Below are 12,785 nucleotides of genomic sequence, written 5' to 3' on the forward strand. Positions count from 1 at the left end.
TTGCACACCCAAAGCACTCTACGGTATCCGGGAGTTGCACAATCTCATGGTCTAAGGAAATGATACTTGACATTAGAAAAGCTTTAGCATACGAACTACACGATCTTGTGCTAGGCTTAGGATTGGGTCTTGTCCATCACATCATTCTCCTAATGATGTGATCCCGTCATCAACGACATCCAATGTCCATGGTCAGGAAACCGTAACCATCTATTGATCAACGAGCTAGTCAACTAGAGGCTTACTAGGGACATGGTGTTGTCTATGTATCCACACATGTATCTGAGTTTCCTATCAATACAATTCTAGCATGAATAATAAACATTTATCATGAACAAGGAAATATAATAATAACAATTATTGCCTCTAGGGCATATTTCCAACAGTCTCCCACTTGCACTAGAGTCAATAATCTAGTTCACATCCCATGTGATTAACACTCAAGGTCACATCCATGTGACTACACCCAAAGTTACTAGAGTCAATAATCTAGTTCACATTACCATGTGATTAACACTCGATGAGTTCTGGGTTTGATCATGTTATGCTTGTGAGAGATGTTATAGTCAACGGGTCTGAATCTTTCAGATCCGTATGTACTTCGCAAATCTCTATGTCATCTTGTAGATGCAGCTACTATGCTATATTTGGAGCATTTCAAATAACTGTTCTACTTGGAGCTATTCTAAATTGTTGCTCCATTATACGTGTCCGATATCTCTACTCAGAGCTATCCGGATAGGTGTTAAGCTTGCATCGACGTAACTCTTTACGTTGAACTCTTTATCACCTCCATAACCGAGAAACATATCCTTACTCCTCTAAGGATAATTTAGACCGCTATCTGGTGATCTACTCCTAGATTACCTTTGTACCCTCTTGCCAGATATGTGGCAAGGCACACATCAGGTGTGGTACTCAGCATGGCATACCGTATAGAGCCTATGACAAAAGCATAGGGGACGACCTTCGTCCTTCCTCTTTCTTCTGCCGTGGTCGAGCTTTAAGTCTTAACTTCATACCTTACAACTCAGGCAAGAAATCCTTCTTTGACTGATCCATCTTGAACACCTTCAAGATCATGTCAAGGTATGTGCTCATTTGAAAGTACCATTAAGCATTTTGATCTATCCTTATAGATCTTGATGCTCAATGTTCAAGTAGCTTAATCCAGGCTTTCCATTGAAAACACTTTCCAAATAACCCTGTATGCTTTCTAGAAATTATACGTCATTTCTGATCAACAATATGTCAACAACATATATTCATCAGAAATTCTATAGTGCTCCCACTCACTTCTTTGGAAATACAAGTTTCTCATAAACTTTGTATAAACCCAAAATCTTTGATCATCTCATCAAAGCATACATTCCAACTCCGAGATGCTTACTCCAGTCCCTAGAAGGATTGCTGGAGCTTTGCATACTTATTAGCATCTTTCAGGATTGACAAAACCTTCCGGTTGTATCACATACAACCTTTCCTCAAGAAAATCGTCGAGGAAACAATGTTTTGACATCCTATCTGCAAGATTTCATAAATAATGCAGTAATCGCTAATATAATTCCAACAGACTCTTAGCATCGCTACGAGTGAGAAAGTCTCATCGTAGTCAACTCCTTGAACTTGTCGGAAAACATCTTAACGACAAGTCGAGCTTTCTTAATGGTGATACTTACCATCATTGTCCGTCTTCCTTTTAAAATCCATATGTACCTAACAGCCTTACGACCATCAAGTAGTTCTTCCAAAGTCTACACTTTGTTTTCATATATGGATCCTCTCTCGGATTATATGGCCTCGAGCCATTTTGGAATCCAGGCCCACCATCGCTTCTCCATAGCTCGTAGGTTCATTGTTGTCTAGCAACATGACTTCCAAGACAGGATTACGTACCACTCTGAAGTAGTACGCATCCTTGTCATCCCACGAGGTTTGGTAGTGACTTGATCTGAAGTTTCATGATCACTATCATAAGCTTCCACTTCAATTGGTGTAGGTGCCACAGGAACAACTTGTGCCCTGCCACACACTAGTTGAAGAGACGGTTCAATAACCTCATCAAGTCTCCACCATCCTCCCACTCAATTCTTTCGAGAGAAACTTTTCCTCGAGAAAGGACCCGATTCTAGAAACAATCCCTTATTGCTTTCGATCTGAGACAGGAGGTATACCCAACTGTTTTGGGTGTCCTATGAAGATGCATTTATCCGCTTTGGGTTCGAGCTTATCAGCCTGAAACTTTTTCACATAAGCGTCGCAGCCCCAAACTTTTAAGAAATGACAGCTTAGGTTTCTCTAAACCATAGTTCATATGGTGTCATCTCATCGGAATTACGTGGTGCCCTATTTAAAGTGAATGTGGTTGTCTCTAATGCCTAACCCATAAACTATCGTGGTAATTCGATAAGAGACATCATGGTATGCATCATATCCAATAGGGTGCAGTTATGATGTTCGGACACACCATCACACTATGGTGTTCCAGGCTGTATTAGTTGTGAAACAATTTCCACAATGTCTTAATTCTGTGCCAAACTCGTAATTCAGATATTCATCTCTATGATCATATCATAGATATTTTATCCTCTTGTCACGACGATCTTTCAACTTCACCCTGAAATTACTTGAACCTTTCAATAATTCAGACTCGTGATTCATCAAGTAAATATACTCAACATCTACTCAAATCATCTGTGAAGTAAGAACATAACGATATCCACTACATGCCTCAGCACTCATTGGACTGCACACATCAAAATGTATTACTTCCAACAAGTTGCTTTCTAGTTCCATTTTACTGAAAACGAGGCTTTCAGTCATCTTGCCCATGTGGTATGATTTGCATGTCTCAAGTGATTCAAAATCAAGTGAGTCCAAACGGTCCATTTGCATGGAGTTTCTTCATGCATATACACCAATAGACATGGTTCGCATGCCTCAAACTTTTCAAAAACGAGTGAGCCCAAAGATCCATCAACATGAGCTTCTTCATGCGTTTTATTACCGATATGACTTTACGTGGCTGCCAAGTATGGTGGTACTATCATTACTATCTTTTGGCATGAACATGTGTATCACTACGATCGAGATTTCAATGAACCATTTAGTTTAGGTGCAAGACCATTAAAGGTATTATTCAAATAAACAGAGTAACCATTATTCTCTTTAAATGAATAACCGTATTGCGATAGACATAATCCAATCATGTCTATGCTCAACGCAAACACCAATCTCGATGGTAGAGGGAGCGTGCGATGCTTGATCATATCAACCCTGGAAACACTTCCAAAACATATCGTCAGCTCACCTTTTAGCTAGTCTCCGTTTATTCCGTAGCTTTTATTTCGAATTACTAACAATTAGCACCAAACCGGTATCTAATACCCTGGTGCTACTAGGAGTACTAGTAAAGTACACATCAACACAATGTATATCCTATACTTCTATCGACCTTGCCAGCCTTCTATTCTACCAAGTATCTAGGGTAATTCTGCTCCAGTGGCTGTTCCCTCTTATTACGAAGCACTTAGTCTCGGGTTTGGGTTCAACCTTGGGTTTCTTCACTAGAGCAGCAGCTGAATTGCCGTTTCATGAAGTATCCCTTCTTGCCCTTGCCCTTCTTGAAACTAGTGGTTTCACCAACCATCAACAATTGATGCTCCTTCTTGATTTCTACTTTTGTGGTGTCAAACATCGCGAATATCTCAAGGATCATCATATATGTCCCCGATATATTATAGTTCATCACGAAGCTCTAGCAGCTTGGTGGTAATGACTTCGGAGAAACATCACTATCTCATCTGGAAGATCAACTCCCACTCGATTCAAATGATTGTTGTACTCAGACAATCTGAGCACAAGCTCAACAATTGAGCTTTTCTCCCTTAGTTTGCAGGCTAAGAAAATCGTCGGAGGTCTTATACCTCTTGACGTGGGCACGAGCCTGAAATCCCAATTTCAGCCCTCGAAACATCTCATATGTTTCGCGACGTTTCAAAATGTCTTTGGTGCCTCAACTCTAAACCGTTTAACTGAACTATCACGTAGTTATCAAGATGTGTGTGTCAGATGTTCGCAACATCCACAGACAACATTCGAGGTTCAGCACACTGAGCGGTGCATTAAGGACATAAGCCTTCTATGAAGTAATGAGGACAATCCTCAGTTTACGGACCTAGTCCGCATAATTGCTACTATCAACTTTCAACTAATTTTTCACTAGGAACATATCTAAACAGTAGAACTAAAACGCGAGCTACGACATAATTTGTGAAGACCTTTTGACTATGTTCAGGATAATTAAGTTCATCTTATGAACTCCCACTCAGATAGACATCCCTCTAGTCATCTAAGTGATGACATGATCCGAGTCAACTAGGCCGTGTCCGATCATCACGTGAGGCGGACTAGTCAACATCAGTGAACATCTTCATGTTGATCGTATCTACCATACGACTCATGCTCAACCTTTCGATCTTCTGTGTTCCGAGGCCATGTCTGTACACATGCTAGGCTCGTCAAGTCAAACTAAGTGTATTGCGTGTGTAAATCTGTCTTACACCCGTTGTATGTGAACGTTAGAATCTATCACACCCGATCATCACGTGGTGCTTCGAAACAACGAACTGTCGCAACGGTGCACAGTTAGGGGGAACACTTTCTTGAAATTTTAATGAGAGATCATCTTATTTACTACCGTCGTTCTAAGAAAATAAGATGCAAAAACATGATAAACATCACATGCAATCAAATAGTGACATGATATGGCCAATATCATATAGCTCCTTTTGATCTCCATCTTCGGGGCTCCATGATCATCATCGTCACCGGCATGACACCATGATCTCCATCATCATGATCTCCATCATCGTGTCTCCATGAAGTTGTCACGTCATCTATTACTTCTACTACTACAGCTAACGGTTAGCAATAAAGTAAAGTAATTACATGACGTTTGTTGACACGCAGTCATAATTGACAACTCCTATCCTCCTAGCGAGTTGTCATATTCTATTTATGACCTGCGTGTCAACATAAACGTCATGTAATTACTTTACTTTATTGCTAACCGTTAGCTGTAGTAGTAGAAGTAATAGATGACGTGACAACTTCATGGAGACACGATGATGGAGATCATGATGATGGAGATCATGGTGTCATGCCGGTGACGATGATGATCATGGAGCCCCGAAGATGGAGATCAAAAGGAGCAATATGATATTGGCCATATCATGTCACTATTTGATTGCATGTGATGTTTATCATGTTTTTGCATCTTGTTTACTTAGAACGACGGTAGTAAATAAGATGATCCCTCATAATAATTTCAAGAAAGTGTTCCCCCTAACTGTGCACCGTTGCGACAGTTCGTTGTTTCGAAGCACCACGTGATGATCGGGTGTGATAGATTCTAACGTTCACATACAACGGGTGTAAGACAGATTTACACACGCGAAACACTTAGGTTGACTTGACGAGCCTAGCATGTGTACAGACATGGCCTCGGAACACAGAAGACCGAAAGGTTGAGCATGAGTCGTATGGTAGATACGATCAACATGAAGATGTTCACCGATGTTGACTAGTCCGTCTCACGTGATGATCGGACACGGCCTAGTTGACTCGGATCATGTAATCACTTAGATGACTAGAGGGATGTCTATCTGAGTGGGAGTTCATAAGATGAACTTAATTATCCTGAACATAGTCAAAAGGTCTTCGCAAATTATGTCGTAGCTCGCGCTTCAGTTCTACTGTTTAGATATGTTCCTAGAGAAAATTTAGTTGAAAGTTGATAGTAGCAATTATGCGGACTAGGTCCGTAAACTGAGGATTGTCCTCATTGCTTCATAGAAGGCTTATGTCCTTAATGCACCGCTCAGTGTGCTGAACCTCGAACGTCGTCTGTGGATGTTGCGAACATCTGACATACACATTTTGATAACTACGTGATAGTTCAGTTAAACGGTTTAGAGTTGAGGCACCGAAGACGTTTTGAATCGCGAAACATATGGGATGTCTTGGGGCTGAAATTGGGATTTCAGGCTCATGCCCACGTCAAGAGGTATAAGACCTCCGACGATTTTCTTAACCTGCAAACTAAGGGAGAAAAGCTCAATTGTTGAGCTTGTGCTCAGATTGTCTGAGTACAACAATCGCTTGAATCGAGTGGGAGTTGATCTTCCAGATGAAATAGTGATGGTTCTCCGAAGTCATTACCACCAAGCTGCTAGAGCTTCGTGATGAACTATAATATATCAGGGACATATATGATGATCCTTGAGATATTCGCGATGTTTGACACCACAAAAGTAGAAATCAAGAAGGAGCATCAAATGTTGATGGTTAGTGAAACCACTAGTTTCAAGAAGGGCAAGGGCAAGAAGGGATACTTCATGAAACGGCAATTCAGCTGCTGCTCTAGTGAAGAAACCCAAAGTTGAACCCAAGACCGAGACTAAGTGCTTCTGTAATTTGGGGAACAGTCACTGAAGCAGATTACCCTAGATACTTGGTAGATGAGAAGGCTGGCAAAGTCAATAGAAGTATATTGGATATACATTGTGTTAATGTGTACTTTACTAGTACTCCTAGTAGCACCAGGTATTAGATACCGGGTTTAGTTGCTAAGTGTTAGTAACTCGAACTAAAGCTACGGAATAAACGGAGACTAGCTAAAGGTGAGCTGACGATATGTGTTGGAAGTGCATTTGATATGATCAGCATCGCACGCTCCCTCTACCATCGAGATTGGTGTTTGCGTTGAGCATAGACATGATTGGATTATGTCTATCGCAATACGGTTATTCATTTAAGGAGAATAACGGTTACTCTGTTTATTTGAATAATACCTTCAATGGTCTTGCACCTAAATGAATGGTTTATTGAATCTCGATCGTAGTGATACACATGTTCATGCCAAAAGATAGTAATGATAGTACCACCTACTTGTGGCACTGCCACGTAAGTCATATCGGTATAAAACGCATGAAGAAGCTCCATGTTGATGGATCTTTGGGCTCACTCGTTTTTGAAAAGTTTGAGACATGCGAACCATGTCTATTGGTGTATATGCATGAAGAAACTCCATGCAAATGGACCGTTTGGACTCACTTGATTTTGAATCACTTGAGACATGCAAATCATACCACATGGGCAAGATGACTGAAAGCCTCGTTTTCAGTAAAATGGAACTAGAAAGCAACTTGTTGGAAGTAATACATTTTGATGTGTGCAGTCCAATGAGTGCTGAGGCATGTAGTGGATATCGTTATGTTCTTACTTCACAGATGATTTGAGTAGATGTTGAGTATATTTACTTGATGAATCACGAGTCTGAATTATTGAAAGGTTCAAGTAATTTCAGGGTGAAGTTGAAAGATCGTCGTGACAAGAGGATAAAATATCTATGATATGATCATAGAGATGAATATCTGAATTACGAGTTTGGCACAGAATTAAGACATTGTGGAAATTGTTTCACAACTAATACAGCCTGGAACACCATAGTGTGATGGTGTGTCCGAACATCATAACTGCACCCTATTGGATATGATGCATACCATGATGTCTCTTATCGAATTACCACGATAGTTTATGGGTTAGGCATTAGAGACAACCACATTCACTTTAAATAGGGCACCACGTAATTCCGATGAGATGACACCATATGAACTATGGTTTAGAGAAACCTAAGCTGTCATTTCTTGAAAGTTTGGGGCTGCGACGCTTATGTGAAAAAGGTTTCAGGCTGATAAGCTCGAACCCAAAGCGGATAAATACATCTTCATAGGACACCCAAAACAGTTGGGTATACCTCCTGTCTCAGATCCGAAAGCAATAAGGGATTGTTTCTAGAATCGGGTCCTTTCTCAAGGAAAAGTTTCTCTCGAAAGAATTGAGTGGGAGGATGGTGGAGACTTGATGAGGTTATTGAACCGTCTCTTCAACTAGTGTGTGGCAGGGCACAGGAAGTTGTTCCTGTGGCACCTACACCAATTGAAGTGGAAGCTTATGATAGTGGTCATGAAACTTCAGATCAAATCACTACCAAACCTCGTGGGATGACAAGAATGCGTACTACTTCAGAGTGGTACGTAATCATGTCTTGGAAGTCATGTTGCTAGACAACAATGAACCTACGAGCTATGGAGAAGCGATGGTGGGCCCGGATTCTGATAAATGGCTCGAGGCCATAAAATCCGAGAGAGGATCCATGTATGAAAACAAAGTGTAGACTTTGGCAGAACGGCTCGATGGTCGTAAGGCTATTGAGTGCAGATGGATTTTAAAAGGAAGACGGACAATGATGGTAAATGTCACCATTAAGAAAGCTTGACTTGTCGTTAAGATGTTTTCCGACAAGTTCAAGGAGTTGACTACGATGAGACTTTCTCACTCGTAGCGATGCTAAGAGTCTGTTGGAATTATATTAGCGATTACTGCATTATTTATGAAATCTTGCAGATAGGATGTCAAAACATTGTTTCCTCGACGATTTTCTTGAGGAAAGGTTGTATGTGATACAACCGGAAGGTTTTGTCAATCCTGAAAAGATGCTAATAAGTATGCAAAGCTCCAGCAATCCTTCTAAGGACTGGAGTAAGCATCTCGGAGTTGGAATGTATGCTTTGATGAGATGATCAAAGATTTTGGGTGTATACAAAGTTTATGAGAAACTGGTATTTCCAAAGAAGTGAGTGGGAGCACTATAGAATTTCTGATGAATATATGTTGTTGATCGGAAATGACGTAGAATTTCTGGAAAGCATATAGGGTTATTTGGAAAGTGTTTTTCAATGGAAAGCCTGGATTAAGCTACTTGAACATTGAGCATCAAGATCTATAAGGATAGATCAAAACGCTTAATGGTACTTTCAAATGAGCACATACCTTGACATGATCTTGAAGGTGTTCAAGATGGATCAGTCAAAGAAGGAGTTCTTGCCTGAGTTGTAAGGTATGAAGTTAAGACTTAAAGCTCGACCACGGCAGAATAGAGAAAAAGGACGAAGGTCGTCCCCTATGCTTAAGACGTAGGCTCTACAATATGCTATGCTGTGTACCGCACCTGAAGTGTGCCTTGCCATGAGTCAGTCAAGGGGTACAAGAGTGATCCAAGAATGGATCATAGGACAGCGGTCAAAGTTATCCTTAGTAACTAGCAGACTAAGGAAGTTTCTCGGTTATGGAGGTGGTAAAAAGAGTTCGTCGTAAAGGGTTACGTCGATGCAAGCTTAACACCTATCCGGATAGCTCTGAGTAGAGATACCGGATGCATATAATGGAGCAACAATTTAGAATAGCTCCAAGTAGAACAGTTATTTGGAATAGCTCCAAATAGAGCGTGGTAGCTACGTCTAGGAGATGACATAGAGATTTGTAAAGCACACACGGATCTGAAAGGTTCGGACCCGTTGACTAAAACCTCTCTCACAAGCAACATGATCAAACCTAAAACTCATTGAGTGTTAATCACATGGTAATGTGAACTAGACTACTGACTCTAGTAAACTCTTGGGTGTTGGTCACATGGCGATGTGACATGTGAGTGTTAATCACATGGCGATGTGAACTAGATTATTGACTCTAGTGCAAGTGGGAGACTTTGGAAATATGCCCTAGAGGCAAATAAATTGGTTACTTATTATATTTCCTTGTTCATTGATAATCGTTTATTATCCATGCTAGATTGTATTGATAGGAAACTCAGATACATGTGTGGATACATAGACAAACACCATGTCCCTAGTAAGCCTCTAAGTTGACTAGCTCGTTGATCAATAGATGGTTACGGTTTCCTGACCATGGACATTGGATGTCGTTGATGACGGGATCACATCATTAGGAGAATGATTGTGATGGACAAGACCCAATCCTAAGGCTAGCACAAGATCGTTGAGTTCGTATGCTAAAGCTTTCTAATGTCAAGTATTCATTTCCTTAGACCATTGAGATTGTGCAACTCCCGGATACCGGTAGGAGTGCTTTGGGTGTGCAAACGTCACAACGTAACTGGGTGGCTATAAAGTACACTACAGGTATCCTGAAAGTGTCTGTTGGGTTGGCTCGAATCGAGACTGGGATTTGTCACTCCGTGTAAACGGAGAGGTATCTCTTGGGCCACTCGTAGGAACATCATCATAATGTGCACAATGTGATCAAGGAGTTGATCACGGGATGATGTGTTATGGAACGAGTTAAAGAGACTTGCGGTTACGAGATTGAACCAGGTATCGGGATTACCGACGATCGAATCTCGGGCAAGTATCGTACGATAGACAAAGGGAATTGTATACGGGATTGATTAAGTCCTTGACATCGTGGTCATCCGATGAGATCATCGTGGAACTGTGAGCCAACATGGGTATCCAGATCCCGCTGTTGGTTATTGACCAGAGAGTCATCTCGGTCATGTCTCCATGTCTCCCGAACCCGTAGGGTCTACACACTTAAGGTTCGATGACGCTAGGGTTATAGAGATATTAGTATGCGGTAACCCGAAAGTTGTTCGGAGTCCCGGATGAGATCCCGGACGTCACGAGGAGTTCCGGAATGGTCCGGAGGTAAAGAATTATATATAGGAAGTGCTATTTTGGCCATCGGGACAAGTTTTGGGATCACCGGTATTGTACCGGGACCACCGGAAGGGTCCCGGGGGTCCACCGGGTGGGGCCACCTGCCCCGGGGGGCCACATGGGATGTAGGGGGTGCGCCTTGGCCTATATGGGCCAAGGGCACCAGCCCCAAGAGGCCCATGCGCCAAGAGATGAGGGAAAGGAAGAGTCCTAAAGGGGGAAGGCACCTCCTAGGTGCCTTGGGGAGGATGGACTCCTCCCTTGGCCGCACCCGTCCTTGGAGGAAGGGCCAAGGCTGCGCCCCCCCTCTCCCTTGGCCCTATATATAGTGGGGGAAGGGAGGGCAGCAACACCTAAGCCCTGGCGCCTCCCTCTCCCTCCCATGACACATCTCCCTCCTCCCGCAGCGCTTGGCGAAGCCCTGTTGGAATCCCGCTACTTCCACCACCACGCCGTCGTGCTGCTGGATCTCCATCAACCTCTCCTCCCCCCTTGCTGGATCAAGAAGGAGGAGACGTCGCTGCTCCGTACGTGTGTTGAACGCGGAGGTGCCGTCCGTTCGGCGCTAGGATCATCGGTGATTTGGATCACGACGAGTACGACTCCATCAACCCCGTTCTCTTGAACGCTTCCGCGCGCGATCTACAAGGGTATGTAGATCCACTCCTCCCTCGTTGCTAGATGACTCCATAGATAGATCTTGGTGACACGTAGGAAAATTTTGAATTTATGCTACGTTCCCCATCACTTCTTCTTCGCGGCCATCTTGGGGTCGATGCCAGGACGCCCAAGTGCCTTGCGCTTCTCAGCCTCATTGTAGGCTTGTACACATCTTTCAGCCAGAGACTTCATCCGCTCACGTGAGCCCTGAGCTTCTGCACGCTTCTTCAGAAAATTTTCCTTGAGCTCATGCAACATGGTCTTGAAGCTCTTCACTTCTTGCACGCTGAGCTTGGCCATATGCTTCTTGAACTGAGCCTTTTCATGATCAATTTTCTGCTTCAGTTCAACTATGCGCTGGGCAATAGCAAGTTCTGAAGCAATAGCGCCTTGGAATGCGACGCTGAGGCCAACGGGCAGCTGCAGATCTTCGAAGCTGATGTCTGGTGAGGCAAACCATTCGTCGATGAAGTTGTGGATGATGGCGACATCAAAGAGAGGCAAATTGTTGAAGATTTCAGCTTCTTCTTTGCTCTTGATGAGCTGCTCTAGAGCGTCATCTCCAAGATCTTCATCACTTGACAGATCAATGGCTTCGCTGCGCAGAATGGCAGCAGCTGTGAGCTCTTTGCCGGTGTGTGGCTGAGGCACTTTGGCCTTCTGGGGCTTGGAGACGCGGGATACGTCTTCAGACTGCACACTGTCTTCAGGAGGTGCAGTTGCCAATGGCTTCGCCCTTGAGATTTTTGAGGAAGGGGCCGGCTTTGAAGCTTTTGGCTTCTTTGACTGCTTTGGCTTCGGTACAGCAGGAGCTTCATCAGACTCAGAGTCAGCTGGAGGGTCATTCACGGCAGTCCCTTGGACTAAGATGTGGGTGATGAGGCCCTCAAGGTTGGCAAACGGACCGATGATATTGGGTTCTGCGTCGTGTGCCATCTGCCCTTGGTGCGGAGGACCAGGGTTGAAGTCTAACCCAAATTTCTTCTTGTTCAGTGCTTGATTGTTGGGCAAACTGGAAGTTGCGCTTGAACAGATTGTCGTCACGACACCAGAGTAGTGACGACGGATGTGCATCATCAGGCTGTGGTCCTCGGACCATGCATGGGTAGAAGCCTTGAGCAATGGCTTCATCTCTGGTCCTGGGTATGAGATTCTTGTAAAGGATGTCCCCCCATGGTTCTTGATGGCACATTTCTCAGCATACTCCTGGGTGACGAAGCGGTATTTGAACCATTGTTCTGCCCAATAGCGTCGAATCCATTGGATTCGGGTCTTGCGCTGCCCATAACTCTCTTCAGGATCTGTTTTATACATTTCTGCCAGGTCTTCAGGCAGATCTTTGGAAGTTCCTTCGCGTCGCTGTCTGCCCCCCTTCCTTGCTGCTGCTTCTGAAGCCATAAACTTTAACTTGAAAGGCTTCAAAACTTTCAAAGGCTTCAAAGGCTTTCTTTTGCTGGACCAACAGGAACTGGCTTCAGGGAGTTTATGTGATGCTGTAGGAATTCTGCAAATGAATGCAGACTATGAGAACCGAAGGATTCTCCC

The sequence above is a fragment of the Triticum urartu genome, chromosome 4 (assembly GCF_003073215.2).
Source record: "Triticum urartu cultivar G1812 chromosome 4, Tu2.1, whole genome shotgun sequence".
Lineage (NCBI taxonomy): Eukaryota > Viridiplantae > Streptophyta > Magnoliopsida > Poales > Poaceae > Triticum > Triticum urartu.